Genomic DNA, 23,154 nt, shown 5'->3' with positions numbered 1-23,154 from the left:
CCATGGAACCAAGATATGAATTCAGGTTCAGACTCCTATATACCTTCTTTTCAGTAGGTCACTTTTTTCAGATCTTCCCTTTTTCTCTCCTACTCAAGATACCAAAACATAACCTTTCATGATTTCTTTCATCTTATCCTAATAATAAGCAAAGACAATAAACTACCAAATTAATTTTCCCCTCCTGCCCTTTTGTACCTTCCACTGCTTTGTGAGAAGTGGGAAGTGGTGTTTACTTTCTCTAAACGACATCAGGGCACTGTTTGGGCATGCTGCACAACTTTGTGTCCTTGAATAAATATGAATTTTGGTATTGAATCAATAGTAATAAATCTAAAATTCACTTTCTCAGTAGCCAATCTATCACTTCTTTAACAAAAAGCTCCAAACAAAGTATTTAAAGCAAACAAATACACTTAAAAAACAGCACTCTAAAAATGTACAGATAATGAAAATAGGAATCTAGACTACAAGGGAAGATTCAAGTGATCAAACACTTTAAATAATAAAAGTCTGTGAATTCAAGCTGGCAGACCTAAGTAGGTCACCTAATCAGTTGTTTACTGTGCTGTTGGATATGAAGTATGATAAAGTAAGCAGGGAAGAAACTATATGAGTCCCATCTCCATAACAACAGAGAAGAGAACAATTACAAGAGACCCTGGCCAGCCACCTCCACAAAAGCAGTTTTAACCTCAGAGCAATGAGGAGTGACATAGCAAAGTACTGCTGATGTCTGAATAACACAGGGCATTGAGCCAGGTAAAAACTTTCCCTTTCCAAAGGAGTGAAGACTTTAATCTATAGACAGATTTGCTGAACCAGCTAAAACCTTGAAAGGACCAGCTAACTACTGCAAGAATAATGTAAGACAGTAGATAATTTAAAAGTATTTAAATAGAATAAATACTATATTAAAGATATAGTGTAATATATACTAGTGAGTTTTAAGAGACGGGTGCATTTGCAAAATACAAGTATTATCAAGGATGGATCTTGTCTCAGAGATTGTATAATAAATGACAGCTTTTTACTAAGGTTTAAATAACATTTTGAAATTAGCTTTACTTCCTTTTCTCTATCTTGCTGAACTATGAAAAAATTAAACCTTTAACTCTATTTTTTATGGTTCAATTGGTCTCTCTAGTTTTCCAGCATCTTTAACAAATTTTTCTAAGTAACCTAGACAATTTTCTCATGCTTACTATTTTTTATGGGAAAAGAAGAATTGCTTGGGAGATTTGTTTTACAGAGATTTTTTTTTTTTGTCAGTGAACTAGAAATTTTGTCTTTCAGCAAGAAATCACCCATTGCATGGTATCAAACTAGAAATCAACCGTAAAAGAGAAGCAGAAAAAGTCTCTATGTGTGGAGACTAATGAACACACCACTGAATGACTATAGGGCAAATGAGGAAATCAAAGAACAAATTTAAAAATAGCTGGAGAAAAATGAAAATGAGGACACAACCTTCCAGAAACTATGGGACATAACAAAAGCTTTACCAAGTGGAAAATGTTTAGCAATACAGGCCCAAGTCAAGAAACAAGAATGAGCTCAAATAAAGCAATCACTTTAAGTAACTAAAAAAAGTAAAAGAAAGAAAAAGATACAAACAAGGGCAGTGGAAGGAAGTAAATTATAAAATTTAGAGCAGAAATAAATGAAATAGAAATTTTTTAAAAATCTTAAGAGTAATAAAACCAAAAATTGGTTCTTTGGAAATAATCAACAAAATAAACAAATTTGTATCTAGATGTACAAAGAAAAAAGGGAGAAAATTCAAATAAATAGAATAAGAAACAAAAAGGGAGTTACAATAGATATCTCAGAAAGAGGATCTTAAGAGGTTACTATCAAGATTTTTTGTGCTGGTAGTTGTATAGCCTACAAGAGATGGACAGATTCTTAGAAATATGCAACTATCTGAGCCTGAATCAGGAAGAAATAGAAAACCTGAACAGACAAATTACAAGCAAGGAAATTTAAGCAGTAATCAAAGGTTTACCAAGAAACAAAGGTCCGGAACTAGATGGTTTCAGTAGTGAGTTCTACCAAGCCTTCACAGATAAGTAAATATCTATCCTTTTCAACACATATTAAGTCAAAAATCACCACCATACCAAAATCAAACAAAGACACCACCTGAAAAAGAATATAATTGACCAATTTCCCCAATGAACATAGATAAAAAAAAGTCTAAACAAAATCTTAACAAACCAACTTCAACACACACCATGACCAAATGGGATTTATTCCAGAGACACAAGGATGGTTCAACTCTGAAAATAAATCAACATAATTCACCACATCTCAAAAGGAAAGATAAAAATCATATCATCATATCAATGGATCGTGAGAAAAGCATTTGATAAGATTCAGCATCCATTTATTATAAAAACCCTCAATGAACTGGGGATAGATGGAACATACCTCAACAAAATATAGGTCATATGTGACAAACTCACAGTCAGTATTCTCAATGGAAAAAAAACAAAAGGCTTTTCAACTAAGACCTGGTACAAGACAAGGATGCCCACTTTCACCGCTATTATTCAATACAGTATTGGAAGTCCTAGCTAGAGCAATCAGGCAAAAGAACCCAAACTGGAAAAGAAGTAAAGCAATCATTATTTGCAGAAAACATGATAATATACATAGAAAACACTATAGATGACACAAAAAAGCTTATGGAAAGAATAGATCAGTTCAGCAAAGTGACAGCTTACAAAATCAATATACAAAGCCAGTTGCCTTCCTATATGTAAACAGTGAGCTAGAAGAGGAAAAAATCAAGAAAACAATCCTACTTAAAATGACATCAAAAAGAATTAAACACTGAGGATAAACTTAACAAAGAACATTCTTAGTGGGAATATAGACTGATCTAGACCATATGGAAAACAGTATGGAGGTTTCTCAAAATAATAAAAATGAATCTACCATTTAGCCCAGCAATTCCACTCTTAAGTATTATCTGACAAATACAAAAATACTAATTTGAAGGAATATATGCTCTCCTGTGTTCATTACAGCACTGTTTACAATAGTCAAGCTATGGAAATAACCCTAACTACCCAAAGACAGATGAGTGAATTACGAAGATAAGTTGTATATATACACAATGAAATACTACTCAACTATAAAAAATGACAGACTCATTTGCTTCAGCATGGATAGAACTGCAGGGGATTATGCTAAGCAAAGGAAATTGAAGGAAGAAAGGCAAATACAAGATACAAGATGGTGTCACTTATATGAAGAATATGGAGAAGCAAAATAAATGGTCATATAAAGCCAAGCTAATAACAAACCCAAGAAATACGACTGTAGAACTGAGGCTACCAGAGGGGAATGGGGAGGCTGGAAAGTAAAGTGGGGAGATTGCACATGGACTATGGTGGAGGACTACAAGTGGGTGTTGTATGGTGGGTATATACCTGGAGGGTGTGATCCTATGCTTCTAAATCATAAACAATACTGTATACCAATATTGCCTCAATAAAAACATATAGAAAGTATGTTAAAATGCTGAGTTAAGGACCTCCCCTGGTGGCACAGCGGTTGAGCGCTGGGCTGCGAAGCTGCCCGCAGCCTCTGCAGCACCAGTTAGATCCCCAGCCGCAGGCGAGGGTCCCACATGGTGCAACAGACCTCTCCTGCCGCGCCTGCTGCTCCCCTCAGTAGTGTATTTCGTTGGTCTGCCTGTTCTGTTCCCCGCTCTGGCTCTGGTTAATTCTCTCACCCTCCAGCGCTTCTGACTGTACCCAGTGCTTATATAAATAAATAAATCTTTTTTTAAAAATGCTGAGTTAAGTAAAACAAACAAACAAAATATCTTGGTGCAACAGACCTTTAGTGTTAGATGTGATTACCTTGAGTGAATCATTTTAGAGATGCAGATAAAAGACCTAAATTCCTTATCTGGTCCTTCAGAGCAGAAGAATGACCACAGGAGAAATTTTAGAATCCATAGTAAATAGAAGAAATTCTGAGCCAAAAATGGCCATAAATATTTAGGTCCCAGAAATTCTCAGAAACATAGGAAAGACATTAAATTTAACCTTTAACTTTTCTTAACTTCAAAGGACAGGAAAACCTCAGCTACCATTTTGGTCATGCAGCTAGCTCATCACTAGCAATAGTGTGACCAGATAAGCAGCTGACAGCCCAATGAGACAGAGACATTTGGCCATGCTGCAAACAATTTAACTGCATACAGATGACAACAGGAATTTCCCTGTGGTCAAATCTTGAATTATCTTCTCACTGTATGTCACTCAGAATATTTTCCAGAAGGTGTTTTGTTCCCAGAGAATAAAAGATTCAATAACATCATGTATACTATGACTACCAAGGAAAATCTAGGGTGGCTAGTCTCACATGACATGTAGTTTTCTTTGTAAATAGTAAAGAGATGCCTCAGATATGAAGATAAGTGAGATCATCCACCATGTATCTTTTATATATCAAGTTACAATTTTTTTTGGAAGAAGCCATGTGGACCTGTTATAACTGGAATTTAAACAGAACTGCAGGGAAATCATTATCTTAAGGTGAATTTTTTAGGAGGGAAATTGCAGTTTGACAGGGAGGTAAGGTGGTTTATGAGTCTAGAGTCGTAGAAAAGTTCTATCCAGAACAAATGAAGGGTTTAGCTGCCAATTCAATTATGTGCTTGATGTTACTAATTCTAGCAAGTTACGAATAAAAATTGAGCACTTATGCATACCAATCTGGAGAAAGAAGCCTTTAAATTACCCTTCAGACTGTGAGTTTAATTGAACCTCTCCCATTTATTTCAGTCTAATGACAGTAGGTTTGCTGGATGATGTCACCATTCTTTGAAAGCTGTTTTATTTATCCTAATAGCACAGCACCTGCATTCTTCATCGCCGGAGAGCATTCCCAATAACAAATAATGCTTGACTATAAAAATTGGAATGCACCAGAGTTCTAGTTGAAGGCCACCCTCAATGACATACTGGCAGGATATAAGAGGACAGTGCATATTTTATGCTCACACAACTTCTTGAGGAAATAGACTTATGATTGTGGTTATGTTCATTTATTTATCAAGTACCAAGAAAAACACTTGACAGAGCAAAACATGGAAGTTCCAAACAATATGCCTGTCTCATAGATGAAGTTCCTACAGGAAAAGGATGCTTCTCTGAATCCTCAGAACAGATACATGCCATTTTTATAAGTTGAATATTATGTGAAGTTGTTATATTTTTTGGCGCATAAAGCTTTTCCCCATTGAAATCAATGACTATCTTTATAAATCCAATATAAATCGAGTATATTTTTGCTCTTCAGAGAGTTTGCTTCCTGTGAAATCTTCCTCAGTCACAAAAACAATATTGTTTATCCACTCCCAACTTTTCAGAAAGTTACATTTCCATCAGGTATAATTGCCTTCTATTAAAATTATCTGTTTGAATGTGGCTAAGACTTTCTCACTTGAGCTATCTCTGTACTGGCTGAAACATGCTCTGACACAGTTATGTCAATTCTATCAGAATTATTTAAAGAAACACAGACAGAGTACTGTTCTTAGCTCTTATAAAAATTAACTCATTTCAGCTCTTTTCAGCCTTTTGAGTCTATCATTACCCTTACCTTATAGATGACAAAACCTAAATACACAGTCACTGCTAAAAATTTACCATAAATTTGCTTGAAATAAGACTCAAGAAGTCTTGTTTCCAAAGTTCATATACTATGCTCTTAATGAGCTTCTTCTTAACAACGAATGATACACTATTCTTTAATTTCAAAATTCTGTTTTCTCACAAATATCCCTTTCTCTTATTTTTTAACTTTTCCTTTCCTTCTACCATCAGATCTAATAGTTAACTATTGCCTGTTAAGGGATATAGTGTGTAAAATTATCACACATATGTAACCATGGTCACGCCTCCATTGCCCACCTGCTGCCCAGGAGCCCTGACAGACTGCAGGACTCCCTCTGACATTCTGTCTTTTCTGCATGTGTAATTCAAATTGTGCCTCATCAAAATTGCAGGTTACTGCATACCAGGAACCCAGGTCACTTTATAATAGTCAAAAACAAGAATGTTAAATCCATAAGTGCTAAAATTTTATTAGAGTGGGCTTGTGGAAGTTTTTATTTTCTTAAATGTTTGTTGGCCATCCCCACCCAAAATGCACATACTAACATTTTCCTTTGTGTTACTCCAATATGGAAGAATAATTCAAGTGGGTGTTTCATCTTTGGAAAATAATACTTGCAACCTCTTCCCAGGTAAATGTAAAGTACATGTTTCCAAGAAAACTCATTGATCTACTTTTGTCTATATTTCTATCTTCACTCTTCCCTTCATACTGTCTTGTTTGTTTTTGTTTGTGTACAATATTTGTATTTGTCTTAACTCATACTAAGCATTCATGTAATCATAACAATAAATATAATCTGGTAATTTTCCCAATCAAAAATTAATTAATTTCAGAGTTAGGATTTTAGATTAAAATTTCAGGAATCAAACTTCAAAAATAAAGTGTTTATTTAAAAGCTTCATGTGGATTAATGATTTACACAGAGAAAATCTAAGAAAATTGTGTAGGGGAAGTGATCTCCTATGTTATCAAGAGAGAATTTTTCTTTACTAACTTTTCTATTTTCAATTATTCTTTAACTTCTCATTAAGATATTTTATACAGGACCTCCCTGGTGGTGCAGGAGGGTGCCACACTGTGAAGCTGTCCACAGCCTCTGCAGCACGGATTAGATCCAGGCCAGCCAGGGAGCAACCCAGCAGACCTCTCCTGTCTCTTCTGCTGCTCCCCTCAGCAGTGTATTTCGGTCAGTCTGCCTGTTCTGTTCCCTGCTCTGTCTCTGGTGAATCCTCTCACCCTCCCGCATATCTGGCCTGTACCCCAGTTCTTGTATAAATAAATAAAAATCTTTAACAAAAAAGAAAAAAGAAATCACTTTTTAAAAAAAGATATTTTATACCCAGAGGCACATGTTTTAGATAATATTTTACAGATCAGTTTGTCTTATTTTATATTTGCACTATAGTTAGATTGTTTAGGTCATTACTACACTGTACATTGTTTACCTAGAGCATTGCAAGTAACTTGAGTATTTAATTTTCTCCCTTCTTTATTCTAAGGCAGTGAGGTGAATAAGTGTTACAATTTAACATCCAGCAAGGCAGAAAGCTCCTAGTATGTAAATCACACTATTGAAAATGTAGGTTATAGGTCCCAGTTGTGAAAAATCTGATTCAGGAAATTTATTCTGGGACCAGAAATCAGCACTTTGATAACCTCTACAATGATTCTGACGTTGTTGATTAATGGAACACACTTTGAAACACACTTTCAGTGTTTAGTGCTGTCTCCTAAAGTTTCAATGCATGGTATGTCAATTAACATGTAAATTAAGTGACACCGGGAGTAAGAAAAGAACAAATTTACTTAATTTGAAATTATCTTTTCCCGGTGATCAAGAAATAACTGCATCTGTACATTACTCATCTCTTCCTGATTTCTGAAGGTAAAGGGGTCAGGGTAAAAAAGTTGGTATATTTTGAGACCACCTTTTACATGTTTTATGTGATTCTTGCATTTTGAAAATTTAAGTTTTGTTAAACAAATAGAAAAGTTATGTTTGGTTTATAAATAATTTCTTGAAAACCTGACATATTGTATCTGTAATTCACTGCCTAAAACAGACATACTTGAGAACGTTCTGATCCATACCTCCCCAATTTTCACAGTACATATCTAACCCTAGCTCCAGAGGACTGAAGACCTATGACACAAATCTCCAAATGAAGGTTTAATAGAAATTTAATTTAACCTACTGATGGCACTCATAATCTACAGCAGTTAATGGACAGCAGTGACACATGATAACAAATGGCAAGTGTAAGGGAAGGATTAGGAAAGAAATAAGATGGTTCATCTCTGTTCAGTGATTCAATCTGTACTCTTCTTAACGCTGAATTAGCTTTTCTGCCTCAGTTCCTCTATTTCCTTAACACATAGCTATTTTCCTACAGTTCTTACTGGATTAGAATTCAAAAATAATAAGATAAAATGTTTATTTTAAAAATGCTATGCATAAATGTATTTTCACTTGATCACTTCAATCATTAAAAAAATAAGTAAGTTCACAATTTATTAATTGCTTTTAAAAAATTTTATGTCCTTTACCTAGAAATCTTTGCATAATAAAAGTACATGAAATCATTGAAAAAATTTATCAACAACAAATATCATTACTCAGATAAAAGCAAAAACCAAACACCTGTCAGAACCATAGGTCCAGGACAATCTAATTGGACAAGTATTCCTGCAACTAATGACCTGATGTTCTGTTGATTGCTGCCCAGCATAACAGGTCTCCATTTAAAACACTTGGTTAAAGAATCTACCAAAACATTTGGTAACTTTTTAATCCTTTGTAATTGCTGGATATTATATAAATAAATGGATATATTTTTAATCACAAAATATAGATTTTATGATCTATATTATATTTGTTCTCTATAGTGTACATAATATTATGCTCTCACCACTGAAGATCATAAAGGAAGCTAGGAATTTATGGGTGGATCAAAGGAAATCTGTCACTGTTGCTGGATCAGCAATTGGAAACTCAAGTCGTGACAGCGATAAGTCAGTAAGGTCATTGTTGTCTCAAAGGATAATACAGTGTTAAGAGCTCTCTCTCATGGTCATTGAGTGTGATTCATTCATCTTTTGACATTAACTAGCTCTGAGGCCTTGGATGATTCACTTAATTTCTCTATATGAAAATAAGAAAAACTTGGGTAACTGTGTGAAAGTATGTTCAAATACTATAAAATTGTCTCCATCTTTATGGAAAAAAGTAGTATTTTATTACTGTCTTTCTATTAAAAATTGCCAGGAATCTTGGAAAAGAAATGAAAAATGTGAATAGTGAGGAACTTGTAAAGAAAGAAAATTTAGCAAAATCATAATAGAGAAATCTTGTAAAATTCTACTTTAAAGTTTATTAGATTTCCACTGAGCCCCAGAAGCCTTCAACTATAGAAATAATACATGTCTTGCCTACTACATGCTAGACACTTTTCTAATTGTAGACATTTAACAAAATATAGGTCTCAACTCTTGAGGAGGTTATTTGTATTTCTATTTTGCCTAGAACCTAACACTGGGCTAGAAGTGTGACTTCAAGGCTAACAAGACTATCATTTTTTTTTTAACTTCCTGATTATTCTTGCTGGTGTTTCATAATGAATGCACAGTAGAATTTTATTTTATATGCTAAGATATCAATATCTAGGGAAAAAATTACTCTTAGGATTTAGCATTTGAGAGTTTCTAATTCTTCCTGAGAGGTCTCTACAGCAGCCCTTTCTCGAAAGTTCTAGTAAAATATGGGGAAGCAGTGATCAAAATGAGGAGTCAATGAGAATTCCAAATTGAGGAGAAAGAATATATAGTGCTTACTACTTGCAGTGAGAACAGAAAGTGGTATGATCAGGGGAGCAGATGTATAAAGGGATAAGAAATGAGGCTCAATAAGCAATTCCCTACCTTAAAAAGTTTCCTAAGGACACCTGGCTACATGCTATAAACAGAATAGACCCCTATGTATGTCTCTTGAACTTACATTTCTCAGTTTTGTGCCATTCCAAGTTTTCTCTGTTAAGAAGAAAAATGCAATAGGGGTAGTAGAAGTAAACTACAACTTTTAATTATACTAGAAGAGAAGATTATTCTCTAATGGGCATAACATTAAATATCATATTAATTTATTCAGCATGTATTTATCAATTGTTTACATATAAGTTGGGAATACAAATGTGAAAATAAATATACTTCATGTAAATAAAATGGAGATGAGTACCAAGGAGAAAAACATAGAAGGATAAAGGGGGTTCAGGAAAATTGAGCATGGTTGTTGATGAAGTTACTGTATATGGTATAAACAGAGAAAGTTGAAAAATAAATTGATATTGGAGGAGAGCAGAGACTCCAATCTCACTGTTGTGACCTCTCCACATTCAAACTTTCCTTTTTTTTTTATAGAGGCATGTTTTATTTATTTATTTGTTTGTTTGTTTGTTTGTTTGTTTTGGTTATACATGCAGTGGGTGTAGTCAGAAGTGCGGGAGGGTGAGCGAATTCACCAGAGCCAGAGCGAGGAGCAGAACAGGCAGAAGGACCGAGGTACACTGCTGAGGGGAGCAGTGGGCGGCAGGAGAGGTCTGCGCGCCATGTGGGACCCTCCTCTGGTGGCTGGGGAGCAGCCAGGGATCCAACCAGCGCTGCAGAGGCTGCGGGCAGCTTCGCAACCCAGCGCTCAACCGCTGCGCCACTGGGGAGGCCCCACATTCAAACATTTTTGTTTTTTTTCTTTAGAGTCTCAAAAGACTAATAGTCTGTTTCTATACGCACCAAAGCAAACATAGATTAAAATATGAATGTTATCAATTGTTTAGTGCTAATAACCTGTGCCAAAATGAACTGATAAATGATTACATATTTAAAAGAAAAAAAGCCCAAGTTAAAAAAAAAAAAAAAAGTAACAGAGCCACCCTGGTGGTGCAGGGGTTAAAGGCAGCACTACCAAGCTACTGCCAGCCACTACAGCATGAGTCAGATCCCCAGGCCACCAGGGAGCAACCCAAATGGTGGAGCAGACCTCTCCTGCCTCATCCACAGCTCCTAGCAGTGTATTTCAGTACATCTGCCTGTTCTGCTCTCCACTCTCTCTGGTGAATCCTCTCACCCCCTGCACCTCTGGCTTATATCCCAGTTTTTGTATTCATAAATAAATAAATCTTTTTAAAAAAAGAGTAATAAAGAATCCATTTATAGAGTCAATGAGTTCATAATTTAAGATACTTAAAATACTTAGAGTGATATAAGAAATTTAGTTCTGGTATAGATAGATACAGCTACACACATTCTCGCTCTCTCTCTCTCTCTCTCTACATATATATGTAGAGAGAGAGAGAGAGAGCACTCTATATATCCATGATCTAACTCAAGCTAGAAACCCCCACAGACAAATATTCATATATCCACATACATGTACACACACACATACTAGCTTTCTCAGTAAGCATGAAATGGCAGGGGTAAAAAATATGTTCTGCTTTAAACTAAACAGTAAGATGCACATAAACTTAAAAGTCCTGATGAAACCTGAAATTTGAGCTTTTATTTAATATTCATGATACTTGTTTTTTTCCTAAGCCTATTAGCTTACTTCTCCATAATACATCAGTTCAAAATGACAACTACAAAAGTGTTTCTTGCCAGTTTGTTCCCTCTAAAATTCTCACTTCTTATCCCATCTGGCTTTGCAAATACATAAAATATCTGTGTTGCATCATATTATTTAAAGCAGCTTCCAACAACATTCACTGATTTCAAGCATGGCTTAACTGTTCCAACATCTGATACAAATGGCTTCTTTAATTCTCCTTAGATCAAGTGACCCATCTTTGGGTCTAACATTGCTTATCATCATCTGTGTAGCAGTCTGCTCTACTTTTCTTCCGTCTGTTCAGGCTTAGGCAAGCTTAATGTTGAGCAATTGCATTCCTGACTATTGCCAAGACAGGTTTTATTTTATGTAATTTTACACAGCCAGAACTGCTCCCCTGATAGTAGTAGGCACCCTACTAGATCCAAGCTCATCAAGATCACTGATAATAACAGTGAAAGAAATACAATGAAGAATCTCTTAAGTGCTGAAATTAGGAAACAAACAAGCAAACCCTCAGGGCAAATGTTTCCGCCAGTTTTTCATCCAGAACTGGGTGGTCAATTCAGAAAGAGTAGAAATATAGTCTGACTCTACTATCATTTTAATTCGGTGAAATTTAAAATGCTACTAGGAAGATGATGCAAGTGCCATATAGAGCCATGTTTGATATGAAAATGTAATATGAAAATGTAATGTTTTTCAGGAAGACATACAAATATCTTAATGAATATCAATTTAAGATGAGTTTGTATCCTTTTTTTTTGACAAAGCATAGAAATGACTGCTCACTTTTGCACTATACTTTGCAGCTTTCAAAATGATTTGATAATATGTATGCATCCAAAGAATTTGGGAATAATGTATTTTAGGGATTTAGCAATGACTAACATTCTCCTTCTTTTATTCCTTGTAATAAGATGAGGTAAGAAGTCTTGCTCTCAAGAAAAAATGTGTTGTTGTCATTTGTGAAATACTTTTTCCTTTTGTCTACATCACACATGAAAATAATGATGCCACAGATGACATTTGTTTTATATCTTGTTTTACATTTTACAATTAAAATAAGATTCACAAAATAAAAAAAAGTTATACATTCATAAAAATGTTATATGATACTTTAACAACTTAAAACTTTTTGGGAGACCAAGAAAAACAGTATTTTCATGGACACAAATTCACATTCTTAGGGTAAAAGTTCATATAATTGGAAGGGAGCACAAAGAAACACAAACAAGAAAAACATTTTGGAAAACAAGAAAAACATTCTTCTTGTGGAAGAAAATGTCCCAGCAGTGTGTGGTCTAACCCATTTGGCCTATTTTATGGATAGGAAGTAAGCTAAAATGGGCCCAACCAATACAGTGTTTATTAACAGTGAATACTTCATCTCTATACCAAAAGCAGAAAAAAACAATCTGCCTATTATTCTTTGCCATGCCTTTACAAAGGAATAAAAGTAAAGTACTCACCAATCCTGTAAAGAAATGATATAAGAGATAAATAATATAGACCACAAAGTTAATGGGGGAACTGGCAATGAAATAGTCTGTTGACATGAAGCAATAGAAGATTACTGTGGGTAATTTTGTTATGCAGCAATCACAGTAGAGTAAGGAAGTGAATATTTCTATTACATTATTAGTCAATGTGGCACAAATGACTAACGTCCAACAAAATTTTATGCTACCCTTCTTTATCTGCTATGTGCTATTGATTCATTCAGAACTATTTCCCAGACTCCCCTTGATTTCAAGAACCATATCCTTAATTCTTATCAGTGGATATGGATAGATATAATGTTTGTCCCTTTCATGCGGCAATTTTTAAAAGTTAATGTTAATTCTGCTCTGTCTCTTAGTCTGTTGACCTAAGAGCTCATATGAGATGTCATGCTCACATTATGGAAGACTCCTGGATCCTAAAATTAACTTTTTTATAAAATTAAAACTCTAAAGTTAGGACTTAGTGTTACTGCAACTAGCATTACCCCATCTTACACAGTCAGGTATTAGTCCATCATCACATAAAGAAAGATAGAAAGAAGACAATGTTAAAAATTATGCTCCATAAAGTCACAAAATAGAGAGACACAACAAATGAAAGATGAACTTAGATTATTTTAAATTAAATAAACAGAGGGCCTCCCTGGTGGTGCAGGCGGTTGAGCACCACAATGTGAAGCTGTACACAGCCTCTGCAGTGAGGGTTCGATCCCGGCCAGCCAGCAAGAATTCCCACATGGCGTGGCAGACCTCTCCTGTCTCACCCACTGCTCCCCTCAGCAGTGTATTTCATCAGTTGCTTGTTCTGTTCCCTGCTCTGTCTCTGGTGAATCCTCTCACTGTCCTGTATATCTGGCCTGTACCCTGGTTCTTGTATAAATAAATAAATCTTTTAAAAAAATTAAATAAACAGAGATTTAAGTTTTATACTTAACATTCCAAGTAGAAGAAAAAAATGAGCCCACAATTATTAGAACTGAAAAACACTTGAAATAATGTTCTTTCTGAGATAATGTGACATTTTCAAAGGGAATAAAATAATTAAATTAGAAATAACAGCTTCTCATCATTAGGAAAGTTTATAAAGAAAAGAAAGATTAGAGAAGAATTACAAAAGAGAGACTGAACCTATAGCAACTTGCTTGGGTGTCAATCCCTATAGATATTACACCCTACACACATAGACCCCTAACACTGAAGAAAGGGTGGCAATGAGGAGAGGGCACTCACATTCCTCTTAAAAGAATGAATTTTAATCAAAGAAATTTCTTTATCTGTTAAAATATCAGTTCATTACTGAAGAATTCTTAATTTTACCTATTTTCCCATATGCTCCTTCTCTCTGTATACTTTGGTGCCTTTGGCAGCCACAGAACTTTGCAGAAGTCTCTAGTTAACATTAATGAAGTATGTTTCTATAGAAATACAAGTTGCTTGTCTTATTTTTCTGTATCCCCAAAGTTATTTATTCAAAAAATATTTATGGAACATCTATTATGTGTTAGACTCTAAGCTAGAAGGGTCTATGATGAAGACAGAATGGTAAATAAAACCAATAAGATTTCTGGCCTTCTTGAGAATTCATTCTACAATGGATAAACACAAAAAGAAAAACAAGGAAATACATTGAATTATTTCCATTTATAATCATTTCTATGATACAAAAAGAGGCAGAAATAGAAAATAGCAGTGACATTAAGCAATAGAAGTCTAGTAGGTAAAATAATAAAGACAAATTTTTTTGAAAGGGGACAATTAAGAGATTTGAAGAGAAATAGCTATTTATGCAAAAAGTATATGTGCATTTGTGGTGGGGGCATTTTTCAATTAAAGAACAAGTATGTGAAGAGGCCTTGAATCAGAAAATAGTTGGTTTTATATACAACTTAAAAAGACTAATGAGTGTGAATGTATTGAGTAAAACGAGCAGGGCCTGAAATGAGGTGAAGAGATAAACAGTCTTGGAAATCATGTTAAGTCACCTGGGTTTTATTCCAAGTATAATAGAAGACTATTGCAGTTCTATAAGCATGAAAGTAACTTTACCCAGTTTTGATTTTGCGTAGGGAATGAATTTTTTGTACAGAAGAAGGAATTATGAGGTTATTTAAATGATCCCAAATAAGAGATGGTGAAGACTTAGACCAAGATGAAGGCAACAAAGAAGGAGAGAAAAAAGCAGATCCAAGATGTATTTTAGTTATTTACTACACAGAATTCATTGACAGAATAAAGAATAAAGGATGACTCTTCAGACTTAAGAAACTGTTTAGAATGTGAAGATGGGGAAGATGTGTTGTGGTAGTGGGAGGAACAGATGGACACAGGTTGAGGAGGGTGGAGTGGGAAGAAGCCAAGAGTTCCGTTACAATGATTTGACAAGTATGAGATAACCAGGAACAGATGTCAAATCAACAGCTCCATAGGTTAATTTCCCATGAGTAGGTTCCTGTCTCTAAACCCTAGTCATTTTTATATGTCAGTTGGCTATTTTGACTTCCACGTAGTGTCTGCTGCCTAACTTTCCAGATATTCTCCATCATCCATTTGACTCCATCAACTCTATCATATTACATCATAGGGACACCCTGCAGAACAACTAGCTTTAATCTGTAGTGCCAGAATTCAGATCCTTCACATTTGATGTGTTACTGGTGGAGGGTGTTTTATTCTCATAAAGGCATAAAAAAATGTGTATGTCCAGGTGGCTCCAAAATTAAGCAAGTATATGTTAAGAAAAAAATTAAGAGTAGAGTCTAAATTAGACAGGTCACTTACAACATGTCAGGATAAACATGAGGAAATCTTTTCAGGTGAAAAGAATATGAATTTACCTCAAAAAAATCTGTTTATTTTGTATTAGGAGTTACTTTATGTACTTGTATACTCAAACAATTATGTGACCTTTTTTTTAAAGACTTTCAGATCTTAAAAGCTGTGTTCCACTTCCCAATACAAACATACTAAATGCTTAAGGAAATGAAATGTGATGCATGGTGGCAATCTAAAAGAACATGTTAATCTTTACTGACACTGTATTTCTTGTTAAAAACTTCACTGAAAGTGATCTGAATTTTTGAATATTAGCTTTACCCCATTACCATAAAATCATAATCTTTTAAAGGCAATTGAGGATACAATTAACCTTAAGAAAAGGATGTCATCATTTTCTGATTGATTATCTCAGCTTTCAAGAGCCAGTCATCCAGAACTATGTTTCTAATAAAATAAATTTTTCAGAAAAGGGATCTGATCTATATTTTCTTGGCTCTCTGAATACAAAACAGACTTTGTGGGATTCATGCCTAATGAGTCATCCTTGTTTTTCACAAAAAACATGATTTTCCAGTACTGTAGCATTTTGCTCTTTACTGATACATTTGCATAAATGAATATATTACAACGTGGATGATGTGGTTTAGTTAATTATGACAGTCACACTGATGTCTGGTGATTTCATGAATCTGAAATGAATCTAAGTTTTTTAGGGGTCTTAAAAAAGCATTAAACAGTAAAACTTTCTTAATTGTATTTGATTATGTTAATATTCTCTGAGTCTTAGAAGGACATGTGTTTACTATGAATAAGGAAAAAAAAAACAGTACAAGGCCCCACTTCAGTAGCAAAGCTGTAATGGAAGAATATGGAGTAGTACACAAAGGAATGATATGAACTAATTAAATGTACTGTTATATTATTATTCCTATTGAATGTGTTATAATATTTATTGATTTTCATTTAAACAAGTTTCAAATTAGTAGTCTCCAGTTTACAAGTCCAGTGTTTTTATATCATGTGTGTACACATAATCACAGAGTAAGAATTTATAATAGTAAAACACTGACCCAGTTGTTATTTTCTTTTTTTTTTTTTTAATTAATAAATTTTATTTTTATATTCCCCATACAATTGCAATCCCCCCATTCTGACCCCAATCCCTCCCCTCCCGCCCCCCACCCCCCAAAAAGTGTCTCTGGTTCATAGTTTTTGTTGATTTTGATTTTCACTTTCTTATAGTTATTCATTTTCCTGGTCCCTTATTTAAGTTTTCTAGATCCCTGCTATGAGTGAGACCATCCGGTATTTTTCTTTTTCTTTTTGGCTTATTTCACTGAGCATGATCCCTTCCAGCGTCATCCATGTTGCTGCAAATTGCATGTGTTTATCTTTTTTGAATGCTGAGTAATATTCCATGGTATATATGTACCACATCTTCTTGATCCAGTCATCTATTTTTGGGCATTTGGGCTGTTTCCAAAGCTTAGCTATTGTAAACAGTGCTGCTATAAACATAGGGGTGCAGGTGTTCTTTGGAATTGATGTTTCTGTGTCCTTTGGGTAAATACCTAGGAGTGGAATTGCTGGATCCTGTGGAAGCTCTATGTTTAGTAGGTCCAGAAATCTCCACACAGCTCTCCATAGTGGTTGGACCAGTTTGCACTCCCACCAACAGAAAAGAAGGGAATGGAGGCATCACACTCCCAGACTTCAAACTCTACTACAAAGCCATAATCATCAAAACTGCATGGTATTGGAACAAGAACAGACATACAGACCAATGGAATCGAATAGAAAATCCAGAAATAAACCCACAGATTTATGGTCAACTAATCTTTGACAAAGGAGCAAAGACTATGCATTGGAGCAAAGAAAGTTTGTTCAATAAATGGTGCTGGGAAAACTGGGTCGCTACATGCAAAAGAATGAAGCTTGACCACTACCTCACACCATATACAAAAATCAACTCAAAATGGATTAAAGAACTAGACATAAGACCTGAAACCAGTTGTTATTTTCAACAGTGTGCTCAGTATATCCCCATGAGATCCCACTTGACTCTGTACTTACTTACACTCCTTCAGTTATTAATTCAGGAAACATTTCTTGGAGTACCTGCTATGTTCTAGGCACTGTCTAAGGGTTGAGTATATAACAAAAAATAAGGCAGTCAAAATACCACTCTCACTAGTAGAACAAACAGGAAAGGAATTTTAAAAAACAACTCTTACTTTCATAAATGTTATGAAGGAAAGAAATGGAATGCTGTGATAGCGCTTAACTCTGACCAATATTGCCTTAACAGTTCCCTGAGCTTGACCAAAATGTAAGACAGTTTTTTCCCTAAATATAAGCTCTTGAATTCCATTTTCTTAGAGAATTTACTTTAGAAAATTTGCAATTGCAAAAACTATCTCTACCCCCTTTGAGATACCTCTCTCCCAACCTCTTGCCAGTTTTATAATCTAGTAATGTCTTTATCAAGGATCTAGACCATCCTTTTGAGATACAATCATTAAGAAAAAAGCAGGGCCCCTATCTTCCAGTCTGAGAGAGTAGGAGACCAACTTTACAATTGGCAAATACATGATGTTTCAACCAGTCTTCTGCTTTTTGTTTCAGTAGAGCTAAATGCAATCTCTGTCCTCTATTACTTTAACCTTGAATAAAACTTCCTTGATGTTTAACTGTCCAGTGCAGACTTATTCTGACCATAGGGATAGGGAAACTCTGACATCTACTTTAGGAAGAGTAAGGGAAAGGCATCCATAAAGAGACGACATTTAACCCCTGACTAATTTAGTAAGAAAGCAGCACCAATGTGAAAGACCAGAGAAGAGCACTTCAAGCAAATGGAGCATCATAGACCTGAATCTGCCATGTTCACAAAAGACAAGGGCAGTAATAACAACAGAGCCAGGAGATAGTGTGGGAGATTTCTGGGCATGAAAGGGCCAGGGTATGCAAGGGCCATGTCATGCTATACCTTGTAAGCATTTATTGCAAGAGTATTGGGAAACCACTGAAAAACTTAAAGGAAAACTATAGGCTGACTTGGATAAAAATATTCAGTATAATAATAATAATAATCTGACAACTCTAAGGAAAATAAATTGGATGGAGGTAAGGGTGGTTCACAGTGATGGACGCAACCCTTTAATCTTCAGTTTAGAAAACATAAATATTTGCAAAGGGTGCAGATTGCAGAGGTATATAAGTTACTGAGCTAGCTGGGAGTTTAGCAAACTGGATTTAAAAGATTGGAATTTTTCCCTAATGAACATTTATTTTGCATTTGGTATTCGAAAATAAAAGCACAGAGGATTTAATTAAAATTAAACTTTCTTTGATTGTATTAAACCAAATGCAATGATAAAACTACTCCTGTTATATTCAGGAGCACTTAACCTAAATTAGCTCATTTGATTTGCCATGTTTATGGGGTTTCGTCAGAGCATTTATGGATCTGATGGACCTGACTAACTCACTTAATTGTGCTTTGCCAGACATTCAGCCATCCCTCCCACTAAGCTAGCCAATGCAAAATGAAAGAGAAGGCACAATAATATGTGTGTGTGTGTTTATATATATATATATATATATATATATATATATATATAACTTATTCATGAATTTAGGAACGGTACAGTTAACCAACTAAAACTTGAAACAAACTGAGCCAAACTTGTGGCCTAACTAATACTGCCTTGCATGGTCTCTCTTAGAGCAATTTGCAAAAGACAAGTTTTCTTTTATGATGCTTAGCTCTAAAATTTAAGCCTGAGTTTGATTATCCTAATTTCTCTAGTTTCTCTAAAAGCCAAAACTGCATGTAGTAAGCATATGATGAATTTTGAATGGTTAAACAAATGAAGGAGTAAAAAAAATAATACTTTCCAGATATTTTAAATAAGAACATTCATCTAATTGGATCTAATTGTGAACCAACAATTAAGTGAGGTAGGGCATTTGCAAAAGTAACCCAGTCCAAAAGCTTTTAATTTATTAAATTAAAAGTTTTAATTTATTAAATAAGTACTGTCTATTTCAGGGTAAGCAAATGTTTTCTGAAAAGGGCCAGACAGTAAATATTTAGAATGTGCAGACCATATCATTGCTGTTGCAATTATTCAACTTTTCCATAAATGATGTTTTCAATAAAACTATTTATGGACACTGAAATGTAAATTATGCATTATTTTCACACAGTGCTTCTTTTGTAAGCCATTTAAAATTTTAAAATCCACTCTTGGTGCAAAGGTTGTATGAAACAGGCAACTGGTCATAGTTTGCTGATCCCTGGTCACCTGCATATCAGGTATTGGAAAGACCAAAGTGAGGAACACGATGCTGTAAAATCATTGATGAGGAGACTAAAATATCTACCAATCCAGCATATATGACCAAGAATTAAATGTAGGTAAATCAGGCAGATATAACCTTGAAAATTTTGTATTAAGTTCACTCTTGACTAGCATGGGGTCATAATATTCTTGATTATCAACAATGAGAAGTGGAAGGATAGTCACATAATTGTATTCAAGGGTCTGCTAAAAGGAAACACCTTTATAAAAGGAAACACCTTTATAAAAGGAATCTTTTTTTTTTTTTTTTTTTTTAGAAAGGAATAGTACAGAGTGAAGCAAAAGTTTGCAGGCAGTTCACTTATGAATGAAATATCCCACACTCTATTCAACACCTTTGACTCTGGCATCATTCTCATAAGCAAACATTCTGATTTCCAATTCAGTTTCCCAGGTACCTTGACATTGCAAAAGTAATGCCTTGAGTAGTAGGTATAATTATGTCTACTACTGGAAATGAAATTCCTTGCTAGGAATTAATAAGCAGATTAGGTCAGATAGTTTCAATCAGTTCCTCTGTCTGATATATAAAAATCACATGGAATACTAAGAATCAGATTCCGGCCCCTTGCTGAGCCCACCAAGGTAGCAGTTGCTCTTGAGGCCCTGCCTACGCAGCAGGCACACAGCTCTTCACTGCCAAGTTCTCACTCAAACATTATGTTTCTTTCCTGAAAAACTTTCACTGAAAGTTTCACTGAAACACTTTATGAATATGTTTATATTTATTTTTTTAATTTTCTCTGTGAATATTTCAGTATGCATCTCTATAAGAACTCTTTTCAATCATAATCATAAGATTAATATAGTCATTGTAAATTAGTATTAAATCTATATTAACAAATATGCAATGTTTAATTTTCAGTCTCATAAATGTTTTAAATTTATACTTTTCTATTTTATTTACATCAATCTACTTTATTTACATCAAGTTCCCTTTTCATTTTTCTATGTCTACATACAAGCAAATGATTGCTCTCCATGGCAGAAGAGAGAGCTTTTTAAAGTTTAATCTAAAACTCTTCTTTCCAGCCTCAACAAAAGTCTTTTTTTTCTATAAACTGAATGCTGGACTGAGTATCAAGAGATTGTGTTTGGGGGTCTATCTGTGTCACTTAATATATATGAGACTAGAAGTCACAGAAATTTTCTGGAACTCATTTCTTCACCTCATGAAATGAGGTTAAGTAGATGCTCTCTAAACACCCTTCCTACACCAAAACTCTTGGTTTCTGCAGCTCTACCAGTGTTCTTATCCATACACTTTATGAATATCCAAACGGCTGATATCCTGCTCAGGTCTAGGATTCAGTCTATTGAAGACTGCAAATTGTGCTATCAATTTTTTTAGATTTATTTATTTATGCATATAAGAACAGGGGTACAGGCCAGATGTGCAGGAGGGTGAGAGGATTCATCAGAGACAAAGCAGGGAACAGAACAGGCAGACTGACTGAAATACACTGCTGAGGGGAGCAGTGGGAGAGACAGGAGAGGTCTTCCATGCCAAGTGGGTATCTCCACGGCCGGCCAGGATGCTACCCGCACTGCAGAGGCTGCGAACAGCTTCACAGCACTGCACTCAACCACCTGTGCCACCAGGGAGGCCCCTGTGCTATCCATTTTTAAATGGAAAAAGTCACATTCATTTGACAATGTAAGTAATTCACATAGACTGCATATCTTTTCTAATTTACTGGATAAATGATTCCTCCTACTCCTTTGTTTAGACAGGACAGGAAGAGTTACTCTAATCAAAACATCAATGTTAATGATTAAAATAATTAGATCTTTTCCTTAAAACTAAAGAGTCTTTCAGCATGAGAAAACAAAACAAAATCAATGTTGGACAATATGCATATTTAAGACCCTCCATATCTTTGAACTTTAGTAAGCTAAATAAATATTAGTCAGCTATGCAAAATGAGATACATGACACAGCATCATAACTAACTTCATGCCTTTTGTATATGACTGAATATAGAACTTTCAAATTAAAGTCTTTCTTGTAGTTTATATTTTTCTCTGTCACCTTAGAAGGCAAAAAAAAATTCTCTTTTAAATATAAAGTTCAATTATAGCCCAAAGGCTTCAAGCAATCAACATACTAGAGATAATTAAAGGTTATAATTTAGAGGAAGACTCACAAAATAGTAAGTTAAAATCTAATAATAAAGGCATAAGAAGTAGTCTAGATAATCTAAGCTAACATTTATAATGCAACTAACAAAAGAACTTCCTAAATATCTTCTTAAAATTAAAAATTTTATGATGATTTAACATTAGACATAAAGTCTTTAAGTTTGTTCTACTCACTAAGTGACTGACACACTTATCTGAAAGTTATTTCAGGGCCTCCCTGGTGGTGCAGGAGTTAAAGTCTCAGCACTATCAAGCTACTGCCAGCCAATGCAACATGAGTTTGATCCCCAGCCAGGCAGATAATCCATGTGGCACAGCAGACCTCTCCTATTTAGCTCGCTGCTCCCCTCAGCAGTGCATTTCAGGTGATCTGCCTGTTCTGCTCCTCACTCTGTCTCTGGTGAATTCCCTCACCCCACCCTCTGCCTTATACCCCAATTCTTGTACACATAAATCAATAAAATATATCTTTAAAAAATATAAAATAAAAATAAAAATTATTTCAGCCAATTTTTATGCCTTTTTCTGTGTTTCATATGGAATTAAGAAAACAGGCATCTGATCTTTCTGTAAAAGTCACATTTTTTTTCTATTAAGAGTCCTAAAATTTATAAAATAAGTGCAATAAAAACTGAGCTAAAAAAAAAACCGAACTAGAAAGTTATTTGGTTTTACACAAACAAAACCAAAGAAACATTCTGAAAATATGTACACCTATTTGTAAGGAGAAATTACTTCTTCTGCTGTATAAAAAGGTAATGAGTATTGGTAGAAAAAGAGACCATCTTCAATGACCAGCTAAAAATACTTCTGAGAAATACATCTATGATACAAAATGTAGCAATCAGAGACAATTTAGAATTATATGCACAGGGACAAATAAAGTTCATCAACAATGAATAGCAAGGCTGCAATTCCAGAGTTGTTATAATGGCAGGGCAAGAATTAAGAGTAAAGTTTGCCATCCAACAGCTCAGCTCACAAGCAAATGAAATGAATGAAGTTCAAAAATACCCCTACATTGTCCCATCACCTTTCAAAAGATGTCAGTGCCAGTCACATGCACATCCTCTGCACAACTTTACCTAATTCTCATCACCCAAACCAACCAAAAGTAACCAGG

At 34.7% G+C, this 23,154-nt stretch overlaps 1 protein-coding gene across 1 annotated transcript in view; it reads right to left on the bottom strand.

Annotated features, from left to right (window-relative positions):
- FOXP2 (forkhead box P2) overlaps positions 1–23,154 on the bottom strand; it is a 1,127,785-nt gene that overhangs the window by 881,062 nt on the left and 223,569 nt on the right. The gene's annotated exons all lie outside the window — the stretch shown is intronic.

Source organism: Talpa occidentalis, unplaced genomic scaffold, assembly GCF_014898055.3.
Source record: "Talpa occidentalis isolate TD23 unplaced genomic scaffold, MPIMG_talOcc4v2.1, whole genome shotgun sequence".
In the NCBI taxonomy this organism is placed as follows: domain Eukaryota; kingdom Metazoa; phylum Chordata; class Mammalia; order Eulipotyphla; family Talpidae; genus Talpa; species Talpa occidentalis.
The sequence above is the reverse complement of the archived record's forward strand: the minus strand, read 5'-3'. Positions and strand labels throughout refer to the sequence as shown.